This window comes from Falco rusticolus, chromosome 1 (assembly GCF_015220075.1).
Source record: "Falco rusticolus isolate bFalRus1 chromosome 1, bFalRus1.pri, whole genome shotgun sequence".
Lineage (NCBI taxonomy): Eukaryota > Metazoa > Chordata > Aves > Falconiformes > Falconidae > Falco > Falco rusticolus.
Window position 1 is genome coordinate 114,107,388 of NC_051187.1, and position 17,992 is coordinate 114,125,379.

Genomic DNA, 17,992 nt, shown 5'->3' on the forward strand with positions numbered 1-17,992 from the left:
ATGAAGAAGAGAAATGTGATTTGAGCTGGCATTTAATTTAGTTACCTCACTGGGCTACCTTTAATTTAAATGTTACTGTGCTATAACCTGTACTGAAATATTTTGTGTTGTCCTACTTTGTAGCCAGTTAGCCCCTGGGGACTTCACTTTACTTATTGGCTACAGCTTGTTTTCACTTTTTTTGAGTGTCATGTTGTTGCTCATTTAGTATGCAAACATATGGAGATGATTTATTTATTTATTTATTTAAACTTGAGATGTGGGTGTTAGACTCCTCTGATCTATTGTACAGGAATTCCTGTAATTTGCAGGAGCACAAAGCCATTTGTGAGAAAATTTTTTTTCACACATGGAGAGAACAGATCTTATTCTCTGTAAGTAAAAAGCAGGAAAGTCAGGACTAGATTACAGAACAATCACTTAATTCAAACGTGTGTGTGTGTTTTCATGGAAAATTACTTATATAGTACAAGTACAGCAATTATATGTTCATATAACAAATAATTTCTATGGAACCCTATTATAAACGCTGGAATATAACACCCAGGTATATGTTTGGCCCCATGCTGCGGTGAGCATAAAGGAGTAGAGCTCTTTTCTGAGAAGAGGTTCAGTGTAACCATGCTGACTCCTAGTGTCTCAAGAGCAAGTATTTGTGCTACATTGGCCCTGTGCCACAGGGCAACCTTTAGCTTTGCCCTCCACAGAAGAGGAATTATTTTGCCAGATGATTCATGGGTTGCCAGCGGAGCAGGATTTATAAAGAATGTCTTGGGACTGTTTGTTATCAGTGGAGGATGTGGGAAAGTTAGGGGAGAAAAAAGTGAGAGGAAAAAATATTGCTGTTAATACAATTGAACTGCGTAATTGGAAGTGGCTTTTGTTGTTGCTCTTCTATATGGAGGCACTGCTGGAAATAAACTGAGTATGTGCTCAGGAAGTGTGGTTTTCTTAAATGGTATTCATTAGGTACTGGTGCTTTGCAGAGGAATATTTTCAAGACAAAGTGATGGTCAGTCTGCAGATTTTCTTTCTTGGAATGAATAGTTTACTGAGATGACACTATTTTTTTAGATGAAATGAAACAGGAATAGTAGCTCTGCTCTTGAGAGATCTTTAGCATCTATAACACAGTAGATTAACAAAAGATTAGAACCGTGAATAATTTTATCTACCATACTTGACTTCTTGAACAGTTTTTTTCTTAAGTTTATTTTATTTGGCTGTTGATGGTAGCTGTAGTACTGGCAGGAGATCTCTTGAGTGTTGGCATTTGTCAAATGAAGTGCACGATTATAAAATGATCTTCAATCCACAGAGGAACACAGAAAGATTAATGGAAGATCTTTGGCGAGAGAACTAATGATGCTAATAGTGATGTTGACACTTCCAACTGCTGCTTCCTAACATTGTCTTTGGAAGAACAAAGTTTGTTTGAATGTAAATTATGGAGTACTAGTATTTTTAACTAGAAGCCTGAAGTTAGAAGTAAAATAGGCTCTGTTCATTTGGGTAATCCATGGAAGTTACAAAATGATGTCCGCTTTTGGATCCACTTCAGTGGCAGTGAGGCTTTTTCAAAGGCTTCTACCAGCTGTGTTTACAAATAAAGCTACAAAAAGGGAAATGGTAATTTTTTTTTTCATGAAGGGACTTCTTTGCATTGTTTCCTCCTTATACCTATAATATAAAAAAGGGGAAAATGTTTAACTTCTGTTTTACACCTCAGTTGTAAAACTTCATAATAAATTATATGAAAAGAAAACCTCTACAGCAAACTTCAGTGTTCAATTCTTGGTAGCAAAGAATGTAAAAGAGCAGAAGTTTGGCATATGAGCTCAGGAAACTTTCTGTTCAGGGGCAGTGCATATATCCTGGAAAATTACTTCTGGTATGGATCCTTGCTAGTACTGTCAATGCTGAGATGTAAAAATCAGCTTTTCTCTGCAGGGGCTCACGGCTCTCTGCATTTGTCTCACTGAGGGAAAGAAAATCATTCTCTTTTTCTAGGAGAAAAAGACCCCAGGAAGTAGACACGCTGCAGTTGGTATATGAGCCTTGAAGAAAAGCAGGGTCTGGGTGTTTTCTGGGTATTGTGGAATCTGAATCGATTCTCTCAGACAGAGGCTGAAAATAGCATTCCTTGTGTCTTGTGAGCGATGGCAAGATGTTAAGCGAGGTGCTGTTTCAGGAACTGCATGTTTCACTGTGGCAGCATTTCTTGTACACAGCTGTCATGAGAAGAAATGGATACATGCTAAGAAGAAAGATGCTATATAGGAAAGGAAATTAACAGCTGAATTAAATTGTGATGGTGGAAACAAAAATTACCATGACAGCAATGAAAGGGCATGGGGAGCAGAGTGTTGATGACCAGAACTTACAGTATGGACTCCAGTAGCCTAGGTGTTCTGTAGGGCAAAGTTATTTAGTTTTATATAGATGTTCAGTGCCTTTCCAGATATGAATGTAGATCAGAAAATAATTTCCATGAGGTCACAGATAAAAGGCTTCTAGGTTTTAAGTACTTGCTGTTTTGCATGATGAGTAGGCTTCCCCTCTCCCTGCAGAGGGCTGGAATTCTGTAGCTTTTGTGTTTTTTCATTAAATTCTTCATGAATTTCATTTGAAGGGCCTTTGGTTTCTTCTCTTGTATACAAGACAGAAGGCCAGTATTGTTAACTCAGAGCAACCCTGAGATTTCTTGGGATTCTAGGGGACCTTCATATGCCCTTAAACTGTCCCTCTTGAGATATATGCAATTGCAGATTGCTCACAGGTTTGTGGAGGGATGATGGTGTAGAGAGCAGTGCATAATTCACTGCCTTTCAGTGCCATGATCTCTGTGTAGGAGGATGAGAATTTTAAGCTGCAGTGTTTAAATCAGACGTGTCATGCACATTTTGTTAATCCAAATATTATCTTGAGCTGAAGCCTCACATGCAACTTGAATCAGTGCTGGGCTCTCCTTTTAAAAGAGTCTTCAGCTATTATTTTTAAATGTGGAGTTTCAAATAAGTCCAAGTATGTCTTAGTTTTTGCAGGGAGTGGTGTACTGAAGATCATTAATGCTTGTTTTATTCTACTCTGATCTTTTCAAAACCAAGAGATACAGAATTTAATAAGGTGCTTTTTATTAAATATGATTATGCTTGCAACATACGTTCTTGCAACAGTATTAAAATAGGTACTATTTCAAGATCTTTAGTGCTTAAAACTGAGCAGAGTTACTTCATGAAATCACAGAATGCAACAGAAAGAAATCAATGTTAGACTGTGTCCACTGAAGGTGTACAAAGAAAAGAATTTGTATACTTTGGTTTAACCTCTCATTTTCATTCTTGTACCTCTGAGTGAAGACGATTTCTTATGATGCTTACATTTATGTGCAAATAGCAGAAATTACAGTAAATTTTACAAATATATATGGGAATATTTCTTTTGATTTTGCTGATTTTTTTATTTTGCAATTAAATTGTTCACCTATTAGATTTTTAAAATATTTTCCATTTAATAAACTTTTTTTAGACAAAATACTGAAAAGCATTTTGACCCCTTTTATTCCTTCTTTTGAGAAATTAACTGTGTATAAATTACTAAATCTTGGCATGCTTTATGGGAGATTTTAAGATAGGGAGAACTGTTTCAGTATTCATTTCAAAAAAAATCTGATGATACTACTGCTGTGCAAAATAAACACCAAGTTGGGAAACACATGTGAAGGTGGGATTTTTTTGGTCTTCAGAAAGATGTAATAATCTGTTATATAGGCAGTTTCAAGTCATGTTTATAAAACTTATTTACCTCCTTAAGTTATACTCTCTCTGCACTATATTATGTATAGTCTTAAAAAGTATTATCATCAAGTTTTTTTATTCAGATTAATCCATTGCCTGTAGAACTGAAAAATTCCTTTTTTATTATCTTTGTTTTAAGTACTCCTTTGCTTTCATTTGGGGTAGCAACAGTATGTAGGGAGCTGCTGAAATGATACCTCAAAATGGAATGCTTTTTTGAATCAGTACCTTTCCCTCGGTTCCTTATCCCACTTCTCATGTTCCTCAACTTCAGTTTGCAATATAAATAACTTTTTGTAGCATATTTTTCTGGTTAATTTTATCTATCCTGTATCCAGGTTTCTTTGTGGTCTTCAGTTAAAAAATTGTATTGGGAATTCTTGTTGAAAAGCCACCAACTAAGAAAATACTTAACACAACCCATATTACAGTGCAGCAAATGATTTGTTCTTGCATTTTATTAGTAATTTAAGATGATCTGACATGAAAGCAATAAATGAAATAGTATTACTCAAAAATACCATATCACTTGGTGAGACTGACTAAATTTATAGTATCAAAAAATAAGCTGATCTCATGCATACATGTGCATTTTGAGTAGTTAATGCTAGAAGAGTATAACACACAGGTCTTATAACTAGTCTAACATGACTGATTCTGAATTAAATTTTCTATGTATCCACTTTCTTGTCAGCTGTTTTATTGTCATTAATTCCACTCACAGGTGGAACGAATTACAGATGTTAAGCAGAGTTTGTCCCAATACCTCCAGTATTAATTGCCCTTGTTATATTTTCATATTCTTTTTTTGTCATGTGTAAATGTGGCTGTTACTGTTCTAGATAAGCATCCCGACTGCTTGCTTACCTGTAGCAGAAGAAATAAAAGTCATAGATGTGGGGGTGTGGTGTTCACACTTGGTTTTGGTTTGGCCTTTTTGGGTTTTATTTTTTGGGTTTGCTTCTGAATGGAATTGTACAGTTCAGCTGCTGGATGTGGATTTTTTAACATTGGAAATTGCATGGATTTTATTAGAAAACTAGGCACATGTGCCTTGACATTCATGCTAAATTAGTTCACATCTTGAAATGCTTGCTAGAATTGGTTAGATAAAGATACATGCATTTTATCCAGTGGGGTTTTGTCTTGCTTCTGATTTTTGTTTAAAAGGGTCAATCTGCAAGATGGCTGAGTTCGGGCAACTACTGTAATAATCACATTGGATGCAGAGGGACTGTAATAACTTAAACAGAATTTATTGTATGAGTTGTAAGATGCTGAATGAATACAACGTTATTTCACATATAAGCTATTCTTTGTTGCATATATCTTTTTCACTTTTAGATATGAATTGTAGAAGGGAAAACCTCTAAACATTAATTTTCTAGAACTGTCACCATCCTGTCAGGACATGGGATGCTGTGCAATTCAGGGCGCTGTATCACAACCTGTCCTCAAGCTGAAGAGATTACCATATTTTTACATGTATAACTACCATTCATATAACACATCTTGTATTAAAATGCTTTTCTTTTATAAAGAATTATTCCCTGTGTGGGGAAAAAATTCTACTGAGTGTTGGGGCAAGCAGTGAGGAGAAATTGTAGGCTGCTCTGTACTTGAAGTGAAAATGAACACCACTTCACTGTATTAAGGCATGTATTTGCTAGGCTTTACTGTATTACTTGTGCTTCAGTGCAACTAGTGCTGTTCCTGTGAAACTGATGAATTAAATTATTTTGGTATGTAAGGGTACTAACACATTTTTGGAAGTACAGCCTTTGTGCTGTACATAAAATCTACTTGTTTTCAAAATGCCTTCTCAAGATGTTGCAGTATCTGTAGTCAGCCATTAAAAGTTATGCAAATTTACATCATCTATTGCAAGACATATCTGTTCATTTGATTTATTTAGACAGAAATCAAATCTGTGTCATCTAATCTACATGACATAAAATCATACCTGCTAAAATGTGCATGCGCTTTTTTTATCCCCTGCTCTTGTTGTATTCTTACTTTGTATTGCTAACATTAATTTTGATCCTTCTGAGAACTGTTAATTGTCTAAAATGCAGGTATCTTCTGTAAACTAGTTTACCTAGACCTGAACCCAAATTAAACAGAATCTCAAACACCTTCCCAAACCCACTTGACTTTGAGTTGACTGTTTTTGGGAGAATATTAGCTAAGGTTATTTATTGACAGAGTATTTTTTAAAATTGGAGTTTCTGTTCAGTGGCATTGAAATACATGCCTTTTTGAAATTTCCAATTCCCATTCCTGGTGTCAGTTGGTATGTATCCTGAGATATGATACAGGCTTTAAATCTCTGCATCCTACAATATTTCATGTCATCTGCTGAAGAAGCAAAGGGTGAGTCAGCAAGCGCTGTCATCTTGGCAGAGCACTTCTGGAAGCAACAAAGGATGTGATAGTGAAAAATTATTCTGTGCATCAGAAGTGAAAGAGCAGTGTGTAAAATATGAAAGGGGGGAAAGCTGTCACCAGAATTTGTGCTATAACTTTCCTGGCTGTGGCACCTTCATTTAATGAGCTGTAGTGTTGTGGCTGGCATTTGAATATCTCACAGAAAATATGTCTAGTGGGCTAGAATGGAGATGACTTACTTGGCTTCGAAACTTCAGAACAGATGACAGCGTGTCTGTTTTCTTACATACTTATGGCAATTTGGGGGTGGTCTGAGGGTCCACAGGTGTAGGCAGACTTTTGCTAGACAAGCAGATGTGATGGAGGAAACAAGTTTTCTGGAGCACAAGCTTTCTTGAGTTTCTGAACGAGACTTCATATGCCAAAAAAAAAGTTATCCCTTTCTTTCAATCTAGTATCAGCCTGTCTAATAACAGATACTATCTTGCCCAGAAAACATTATCTTGCTGAATTTCCAAATAAGAAGTTGGAAGATAAAAGCAAGACAGAGTCTATAACTGACTTCTAGAAATAGAAGCCTGGTCAAATTTCAGACCTAAACATCTTTTCTAAGAATACTGTTCCTAATTTTTTCTTGTTATTTGCTGATAAACCATGATTGAAACAATCCTGGAAAATTAGTGCTTTTCAGTTTCAGAAAAAGTTAATCTATTCTATATCGTGGAAATGAAAAGTAAAAAAATAGTTCAGATATTTAACTGTATTTGGTGTTTACTCTGAACCTTAGGATCTTTTTGCATCATCAGTATATAAATTCTGAAAGAAAAAATTACTTTATTTGCCTAATGTCCTTATTCACACTTTGTGACTCGTAAGAATCAGAATTTAATTACGTACCAAAGACAGCCATGACTATCAACTTTCCTGACTCTACTTATCAGTCTGAAAGTAGGGTGCTCATAGCTTATTCAGTTTTAACTTAAGATCTCCGCAAAAGCTTGATCATGCTTATAGAAAAGGATTACCACGTCTTGCAGATTACAGTTATGCTTTAAAAGAAAATAAAATTGACAAAGTAGTGGGGGAAAAAAGGGTTTATCTTAGTATGGCAATTAAGCACATTGGCACATACTGAGGTGAGGAAAACTAGTCTTTCTGTAAAATGGTTTTGAGATCAACATCATGTGCATTTCATATAGAAGTGACTATGAATGTAGTTTCACTGATAAAACCGTGAAGTACTCTTAATATGAACTTGTCTCTGTTACAACTTTGTATTGAGAAGTGGAGGAAGTCTGTGATACCTGCCTTTTGCCTTGTCTTGTAGGTACAAAGCTATGTTTAGGTTGCTGCAGAGTAAAATAGGCCCGTGTTGATACCTGCTTCCAGTGATACCTACCTCTTGCCTTTAAAGCAGAAACTAATTTAGATTGTGAGAAAGATGAGATGCTTATCTTGAAATCGCTTCTGAAGCCAGCAGTGAATTTAATAAATAAATAAATAAATGTATAAAACCCCTTTCAGTTTCTCATCTCAGAAGAGAGGGAGGTTCTGCAAAGGTCAGAGCACTATCGGAGATTGTCTGCTTGTTTAAAGATGGGTGACCAGTAGGTTATTTGCTTGAGTATTTATATACTTAGAAATTTAATTCCAGTTATGCAGGTTTAGCTGTTCCAGTCCAAGAACAAAATGCTTTCTCAAACCAAAAAATGAATTTGTACCTCTTTTCTTTGTAGATAGTTTTGGAAATGTTTATATTTGGATAGCTGGGAATGTTTGTGTTTGGATAGTTGAGAATGTTTATTTTCCCAGGAACTTCCAGAGGTTCCTGTGAGAAAAATTCCTTGTTCTCCTCATGCAGGGTTTGTCAGCAATGAGGACTAAGCATGTGCGAGCCCTAGACACAATTGTAATTCTCATGACAGTACTGCAGTTCTACAGGTTGGAAGGGACGTTATCTATGGAAGTACAGCTATAAGCTTGCTAAAATGGACATTTATTAACAGATGGATCCTGTCTACTAAAATAAAGAAAGTAGTGCTTGTAGCAAGCCCCCGTTATGTTCTCCCTCTTATCTGTCTAATCTATATTTATGCCTTCTACCACAGTAAAACTGATAAGCAATTTTACCCAGAGTTTCCCAAACCAGAAGGGAATTACCTTCCATTAGGTAGTACTGCCATCAGACCTTAGACTCCCTTATTTTTTAAACATAATCACAAAGTGTTATAAGAACAAAAAAAAAAAAATCCTTATTGATAAATCTTATTTTCCCTGCTTTTCTGGAAATATATGTGAGAGTCCTTCAAGCTTCCACTTGTTAGAGAAAAAAGCTCCTGATCTGCTAAAGGAAAAAGGGATTGCAGGCTGGGACAATTCTTTTACCCACAGATCTGTTTCAAGACACTCAGTATGGAATAATAGAAATGGGATGAAAAACAGTGGTCTCGAAGTACATGACCCTATATTTTCTACTAATGTGAACTTTTTGAATGAACTAAGACTTAATGCAGTGTAAACAAGTTAAGTGAAGGTAAATTAGTTGATCAAAGTGTGACTGAGCACCAGGTCTAAGGCAGCTGAGGGAGGCAAATGATTACCAGATGAATCCGGGGAACTATGTTCAATATATATAAGGTAGGCCTTTTCTGGAAAGCTGTCAATAATGTGATCCTTCACGTTGAAGGAAGATGAATTAGGATCAGACAGAGTGATCTGGGAAATGGGGAGCCTATTGTATGACATTGTATTGTAAAAGCTTGCCTTATTGTCCTAACAAAATGAAGTATGAGAGGGCATATGATCCCTTTCTTACGAGTACATCAGGAGACCAGTATGAGGAACACAAAATAATTACTTAGCTAAAAGACCATGTTGGCAGAAGAGCAAATGAGTGTAAACTCTATGAATAATGCTGGCCTGCAAATCAGAAAATTACTCTGAACTATCATAGCAATCATTTTTTTAAATGACCTTCCAGTCATGTAGGAGAAGAAATTCAAATAATTTCAAGGTGTAATTCAAAAATGTGTGAAGGTGTTTTTATTACATGGTGTCTGTGACAGTAAAGTATTGAAACAAATGATCTGGAGGTTCTTACAGCTCTGTGTTGTTAATACTTCTTTTTATTAAATTACCAGGCTCTTGACTGCTTTTCAAACTTTTACAACCACTTTTGAGGGTAGTGGGGTTGGTCAGAAAATACGTACTCTACACATAGTCTTTCGTACAGTAGAGCTGAAGCACCTTTCTCTGCTTCTCTCAACATCTCCTACAGATGTCAGAAATACTGACGAATGGGCGCTGCTTGTAAACATGGCACAGGCTTCAGGGAAATGATGTTATTTATCTTAAGTGTTCACAGAATTTCTTTCTGGTTGTGCTACTGCTGCAGCTGCATGCAGCAGTAACTGCAGGGAAAATCCTCTGCTGTATTCCCTGAGGGAGACACCCAGTGGGAAATGAAGGTCGAGACTGACTGGCTGAGCAGAATTGCTTTAAAATGTTCACTTTAAAATTTAAAAACGCATGTGAAGAAATTACCTTAAAACAAGGAGGAGAGGAGAAAATCTTTAACTTTCTTTTTGGGTAATCTTAGGACAATTTTCTGCTTCTGTGGGAGCTTACAGTTGGTTAGTTCTGTACCTCACATAAAAATTACTCATTCAAAATACTGAATGTAAGGCCCCCGACAGGCAAAGCATTCAGGTGTTGGCAGAGGGGTGATACCAGCTTCTAGAGGGAACTTAGGTGGAGAGTGTGTACTGGGGATGTGACTGCTCCAGCTGTGGAGTGTTTTAAAGTCTGAGCTCTCGTTTTCAGATGTTCCCTTAAGTCAGAATACTGAGGGATATTTTGTATACAGTATTGAAAAGTCTGGACTTATTTAAGGCAGCAGCATTTATTTTTTTCTATGTCTAATATGTGAAAAACCTTCTGCCATTTGAGTAAATGTTGCTATCTGTTGAGGAATTCCCAGTTCCAGTGTTGGAATTACTTATACTAGACACAAATACAAACTTTATTTCATGTAAGTAACTGGCTCATCAGTGTAAATGGTGTCAATTTTAATCTACAGTAAGGTTTCTGAAGAACTTAATGCAAATTTTTTTTATGGCATTAGATAACAGATTATGAAATGCAGATTTTGGCATACTCAGTAAACTTTATTCGGTAAAGAAAAAAAGGGACTTTCAATTCATTTTTCAAGATAGAGTCATAGTGCAATTTTTACACAAGTTTTGATGCAGAAGATTGTGTTCTGGTAATTTTATATTGCCATTGAGCTCATAATCTGGTTGGTCCAGCAATTTTTGTCTTAATTTATGTCGTGCATCATGTACTGATGCAAGGCTGTGTTGACTGGCTGTTCATCAGACAACTATAGGTGCTTTTGACCCTCTGCTTGTATCCTCTCAAGTGTCCTCTGAAGTAAGTGTTTCAAGTACAAGTTCTTTCCTTGGCTTCTCTAGCATGGTTTTTTTGGCACAGGTTCTCTGGTACTCATATGGAAATGAGATTCTTTTAATTATTTTTTTTTTTTCCCCTATCCAACTGCCTCAGGCACTGTGAGCACTGCTGAATACTTCCATTCTAGGAAGGCATTTTCCCCTGAAACTACAGCTTGCATGCTTGGGTTATAGTCTGCTGCTTCAGGGGAGCAAGATGCACAGACAGACAAACTGAGAGATTGCCAAATCCGTAAATCCGTCATGTTTTGCTCAAGCGATATGCACAATTAAATGGAGAGGGGAGGGGAAGAAAAAGCGTGAGGGAAAAACCAATACAGGTATTTCTATAGCCTATTTTCTTAATCATTCTGGGGTGAGTATTCTTTGGGTTATAATTTGTCAGAACATCTGGGTTTCTCCGGCTGCAGTTAACTGCTGGTTTTTTTTGATTCTGGAGTCTCAGTGATCTTTAGATAGTGGGATTGTAATAACCAGCCTGAGGTATTCAGACTTGAGCAACATCTCCCTGTTGGCTGGCCTGTCTAGCTGAATAGCCAAAAAAGCTTAGGAATGCTCCATCAGTAGCTTGCTGACAGAAGCTGGAATTTGGCTTCTGTGACTTGTATTTCACAGTCAAAGCAAGCAGTGAAGAGCAGGTGTCACAAGCCCTTTGAAGGGGGTTTTTACTCTTGAGATTTTGCAGGTTGTTCCCAGTATGCAACAGACTTTAAAGGGGTGATTCCTGGAAATTATGATGGGAAGGGAAAAGAGCAACCAGCATACTGGCTGATTGTAAAGATAAAGAACTTCAAACACAATGTTATATTATATTATATAAAAATTATAACTGGGGAAATGCCGAGAATATTTAGTACCTCTATAACACTACAGAAGATCTCTTCACATGATTGGGCTTTGTTCAAAATAACTGTGAGGTGGAGGAAAAAACCCTGTATTTCATTATTTCACTACCAGTGGTCATTATAATGACTGCAAAAACCTGACCTTTTAAAGCAAAAGGTTGACTAATAAGCAACGAACCAAACTGCAATGCAATGCTGTCTCTGTCAGTGAGCACTTACCACTGCGGGGGACTCTGAGCAGGTGAGTGCTGTATTGGTTCCCTGTCACGGCCACTGCAGTGCGTGGATGGTGTTATGGTGTTTCAGACCCCTGCAATGCTTGAACCATCACTTGTAGGGGTTTCTTAATGGGTGCAAACCCTGTGCACAGAAGACACAGTGCACAGGTTACCTTTTGCTAGCAGCTGGTCACAAGGGGAGTGACAACAATCTCATCATGCAAAACAAGAATGCTTTGCAGCATAGGTCTGCATTAATTCTTAACTGAGAGTTAACGGAGTGCAGCAATACATGGCTTTTTCTTCTCCCTGAAAAGCAGTGTACTGCAGCAAATGGTACTGGCGGAGTATCTGTACCCCAAGATTCAATAAAGAGCAAATTAAGTATTAGTAGCAGAAGAGCATCTATTTTTAATGATGCTAGGGTTTAAATGTTAATTATCTCTAATTTATAAAGTCTGGTTTCCTTTGTCACTTTTAATCTCACGCATAACCTTACAGTTGACAGATCTTTCTGAGTGGAATTGAAAAAAAAGCTGTCTCAAATAGGTTAAAAAAATTGATTCTTGTGCTCATGCTGTGTACTACATTAACAAGGTAAATAAACAATTTCTTCCTTTCATTTTTTGATTGCATACGCTGAAAACATATTGAAGGTTATTTAGATTTATATGGACAGATTTGATAGCTTCTTCATATTTACGTTGACTCCAAGAGATAAATCAAACTTGGGACTTTGCCCTCAGGGACTAGTTATTTATCTTATGAATAGCTGTGGAAGAGAATAGACCCAGACCTAGGGAGGTTGTTTAAAATGTGTGGTTTTCACCTGTGTATTTCAGCTTTGGAACATATTGCGGAAGCAGCAGTGTATGTGATCTTAATGCTTTGTGGAGGAAAGACCATTAACAGGAGCTGCCTTTTTCCCTCCTAGCACAGCTTCTGCACAGTCCTTATATCAGTGTTTGGTAATTTGCAGACTTGAGTGTCAGCAGCTGAAGCTTTGAGCCATGCTGACTTGGGCCCTGTACCCACACTGTAACTTCCTCCTGGCACATGAGCTATAGTGGGACGCTGTATGGATACAGTCAGTATCGTTTTGCATGGAGGCGCAGTGCAAGGTAGTTCAGCTCGGGTATGGCTGGCAATTATGCCGAGTTAATAAGCCTTGCTGGATGTGATCTGACTCTCTGTAGCATGTCCCGAAGCACTCATAATATATAGATTTTTCTGACACTTGGGCTATTCCAGCTTCCATTTGGAAGTTGCAAAGGTTTTTTGTGATGCACTCAATACAGAGAGAGTTCCAATGTAATCTTATTTCTGAATGGTGGTTTTCAGTTTTTTGAAGGCAGTTATGCTCATATGCACAAGCTGTAAAAAATAAACAAAACTGTATTTGTAATCAAATACTCAAGGCTTAGGTGGTTTTCTGCTTGTTATTCATACACCTAGTTATGTACCTACATAAGCTGTTAAATTCTTCTAACCTCAGACTTTGCTCAGGGGGATCTCCTCATGTTTGTTTTGTGCCATGTGTCTGTACTCTTCTCTAGAAAGCGTACCAAGATGCAGCCTATGCAGAGAAGAGAAAGATACTTGTAGAGAAGATGGCAAGCAAAGCAGGTTTATGATGATTCTTAGAGACGGAGGAGTTCGTCTTTTCCATTGTCCTCATATTAGTTCTTGAAAAGTGTGCCTGGAGGTAGTACATAGTCTCAGTGCTGCACAGATGAATGATTCTGACTCCACACTCCACGAGTCACAATCAAGCACTGCCTATAAAAAGTATCCAGCCGTATGCAGATACGCCTGCCCTTCTATTGACCCTTTCAGATAAACAGCTGAAACTGTCACTTGGTATACAGCAAATAATAAGGACATACATATAGCAGGGAAATAGATACATATTCTTTTATAAATTTTATTTTCTCTTTTATTATTTTATAATCAACATTAGATATATTATACTGCTGCAAAAGCATTGCTGTGGAGTCGATATAGCTTATGTTCCCTTTACTTTTCATCTTTAATTTAATTTTAACATTTGCTCATGTCTCCACATAGCAACTTTTCCACTGGAACTGTAAACCATGCAATACCACATATATGCCTATTGGAAAAAGATTTTATTTTCTGCTTTATATGGACTCTTAGAAATAATTATGCACTGCAGGCTGGAAAATTACTCCGCTGGCATTGTTGTCCATCCACTAAGCAGGTATCCAACAAAATATTGATGGAAGTGTTTTACTTTGCTGACTATGCTACGTTGATTGAACTATTTAGCAAACTGTTAATCTATATGATGAAAATAAATAGCTGGTAAATGTGCAGTGTCTCATCAATATCTTCTAAAAATGAATTTGCTGCATGCACCGGAATGGGATCTATCCTATAAAAGCTGATCAATGTTGTTGCAGAACCTAGTAACAATTTCAGTGTTCTTGGCTCATCCAGCACATACACATGAAGCTACAACTTCTCTGACTGAGAATCTACGATAAATATAGTTACTCCCCAACTCTGATGAGTGGTGCCCCATGGCTGGCAGGCAGAAGGTGGTGGTGAGGATGGGGACCATCCATAGCAGTCATCTGTGGAGCTGTGGTGGCTGTGTTAGCAGAGTTCAGTGCTTGCTTTCTGTGCAAAAGGGCCTGTGGGGGAGAGGAAAAGTGCAGATGGTCACTGTCCCAGAGCGCTTCCAGGTAACATAAAGGTAAAGTCGCCTCCACACGTTGCATTCCTATACAACTGCCAGAGTTATACTGAGGGAGTGAAATTGTGAATACTTTCCTGGAAGGTGCATATGAAAAGAGTGTAAGTCAATTTTCAGTGACTCAGTAGTCTCTCTTACCCTGTGCTTTGCCTGATGTGGTGTGTACCTAGTTCTTGTTAGATGCTGGGAGCATATAACAGTGGTGACAGAATAGTGCATTTGAGCAGCCAACAGCAGTAAGGTAAGTACTGGGCAGTCCCTGGAAGCCACTAGTGATCTGATGAGGTAAATCTAGAATAAGTGATAAAAGGATCTAGCATTATTTCTTTGCAAAATTGAAGTGCCTTCTGAATGTGGCCTTTGAGCATAAACTGAAATGCAAATGCTTTAAGGGCAGGCACAAAAGTTTCAGTAGTGATTCAGTCTTCTGAACTTTGACAGCCTGTGTAGAAGTGGCTTAGACTACCATGAATGACTGAAAAAAATGTTCTTTTTAATCATATAAAGCTGCCTTATAGAAAGGACAGTTAATTAAAGCTGAATTTAACATTTAGGCCTGGTGAAATTTGACACTTAGGTAGGTCTGTGATAAATACGCTAGAAGTGTAAGGATAGCTACTCATTTTATATTCTTCTACATGAGATTTAAAGAAAATGAAATGTATCATGAATATCCACTCTAGTGCATGAGAGTTCTTCCTGGTACGACAGACTGTTGTATACAAGGTAACCGTATTGTTCTACAAGCTAAATCACTGGAATGAATATTTGTCAAAAATATTTTGCGTTTGACCTAGGTCACAAGCTGTCTTTCTTGCTTTCGTTTTTGATCTCTTCATACATCTCTTGTCTGGGAAGATAGGGCTGTAACGTGTGTTGTTTCAGGGAAGTTCAGTCTTACCCCAGTTCTGAATAAACTCACAGTTCAGAGGTTTGCATTTAGCTCAGGAAAATTTAGAGCAAATAATGAGAAAACTGAAATTCTATCAGAATAACAGATGCTTGAGATTAAAATCTGACTTTTTGTTTGTATATAAGTTTTGTAGTTGTTTTAGAATACTGTTGGGGCCATTAGGAAAAAGTTGGTTTATGGCAGACTTTTAAAAAGTACAGTAGTTTGTTTAATCAGGTAATGCACTAGGAGAATATTTACTCCTTCAAATCCCTGTATTTCTGTTTTTCTTCCTCTTTCATTTTGTTGATCGGGACCTGAGTTGAGCTGTTTCTTATGTTTTTTATTTGGTGCCAAACTGTCTTTGTGCGTGTGCAGTGATGCTTACTTGGGCATATGTGGGCATCTCATAATGGGACTCTGATAACTGCAGTATTCTGAGAGTTAAAGTATGTTTGGAAACTCAAATCAACAGACAACATGGAACAGACCAGGCTATAACTCCCATATATGTATGTACATACACATGTACGACTTCTCTTTTTAATGAGTATTTTAAACCTGTTTCTAAATAAAATATATTTACACACACATGGATTAAAAATTCCAGTTTGCTTTCAAAAGAAGCATATTTCAGGGAGAAGAGAGGCACAGTGTAATGCCAGTCCCACTAAATGTAGTATTTCTGTACGTTTGGCTATATGACTACTGATTATAAAGTGGTTAAAACCAAATGAAAATAAACAAACAACCATGTAACTGAACTGAAAAGTGTTTTAGAAATGAAAACTGAAGCTTGTGGATACTTTTTTTACTCTTCTCATTGTGACACTAATGAAATTGAGCTTGGAACTTCAAACAGGCAACAGAATTTCTTTCCATATTTAACTCCATTTGGAATTATGAAATAAGTTTTTTTTATATGGAAGGCTTATACTGTAGGTTTTTCAGGTGTTGCCATCCTTTTCCACTTCTCTGCTGGGTCAGAAAAACAAAAATAAGTTCTCCTGAACTGAGACTTTATTCAGCAAAAGAATGAATGAATGAAAGAATGAATTTTCTATAGTTCTAAATGTATGTGTATTCCATTGATTCCAATAAGCATAAAAGATACTTGGACTTCCTCTTGCTTTAAAGCACGCCTTAGGATCATGCAAAAACAATTACACATGTTTTAAAATACTTACTGAACTACTACTGCCTTACAAACGCATCTTATAAACAGTGATGATAATTTAAGAATGAATCTTCCTCATTTGTTCATGTTTCTGGAATAAATATCCATAATAACTAGAAAATGGAAATACCACACTTCCATGTTGGGCTGTATGTTACCTATTTGAGGCTAGCGTATAGAACAGCTTTTTAGCATCTTAAAATGATGTAGAATTTGTGGAGTGGCGTTGATACTCCTTCTGTTTTTTTAAGAAACACATTTGCTGTAAGTTATTTCCCCAATTTCCCCAGTCCCCAAAAGGGCAAGTCAAGTATCACCAACAAGGAAATATCAGTAATTGTATTTTCATTCGTGCCCTAAGGTATTTTAAAAAAGTTTGTGCTAGTGTTCTGTAGCCAAATATTGGAGTTGCTAATGTTATACTAGTGGAAAAAAATCTAAATGTAAAATTACATCCAAATGAGGACTCCCACAAATTTCTAAAATATGCTGATCCTCATTAAATTGATTATAGCATTTCTTTACTATCTTCAGGCTTTTGGGGGGGAAAACTATATTTCTCACTGTAGAGAATCAAGGAATAAGAACTGACTGAGAAAAGCTATGGTTCTCTTTGGTCATGTCTCTGTGGTAGATTTTTGCTTAGCTGTTTCTAACAATATGTTGTATTTAGGATAACAAAGAGACAAAATTATCTTTGTTTTGAGGGAGGGTTTTCTTTTTTGTGTGGTAAGTTGCAGCTAGAATAAAATTATTGAGGGACACGTTTGAGGGCATGGGACAAAACAAGTCTTTCGCTGAAAGATTTGCAAAATGAGTTTGAGTTTTGTTTTGAAATCAAGCCAAAAATTTGTCCTTAGGTGGCCGTGCTGTAAATGAATATCTGTTATTTAGGCTAGGTAATCAAACAGATGTGAATGCTCAGTACATGCCTCCCTTGTGTGTTGCTGAAGCTGGCATCCTTTTTACCAGCAAGCTAATGCAACGGGCTGTTTTGGCTCAGGCAGGCCACATCAGGGGGTGTTACAGAGGTTGCCTTGTACTTTTTCTGTCGCAATTTTACTGTTTAATCAGTTCTCTGTTCTCATTCAACAACTCAAAATTCAACAGTAAAATCATGTAGACACTAAACCTACCCCCCTGAAAACCTGTACTGTATTTTGGGAAATATTTTTTATGTACTTTGTTCTTTCATTTGTGGTTGAAAATTTTGGTTCGAGATAACAACTCTAGATGAAAGACTCTGGCATTCAAGTTAGAGCCAAAGAGTCTTATTTTAGGAAAGGAACAACTGAGCACAACTTTTCTCCCTTTAGAGAATCAAGAAAGTTCAGAATGATAAATGGGTAGTGGTGAGAGACTTTCTCCACAGGAACTGGAAGAATATTGTGCTTAAATTATTAATTAATTGGGTTTTGATTATATATACCTCCCTTTAAATTTACCTCCAAAATGCAGAAGGTATGAGGAGGAAAAAGGTGCATGAG

At 37.0% G+C, this 17,992-nt stretch overlaps 1 protein-coding gene across 3 annotated transcripts in view; it reads left to right on the forward strand.

The window, feature by feature from the left end:
• The window catches only part of INPP4B (inositol polyphosphate-4-phosphatase type II B), a 225,206-nt gene that overhangs the window by 68,974 nt on the left and 138,240 nt on the right, over positions 1-17,992 (forward strand). The gene's annotated exons all lie outside the window — the stretch shown is intronic.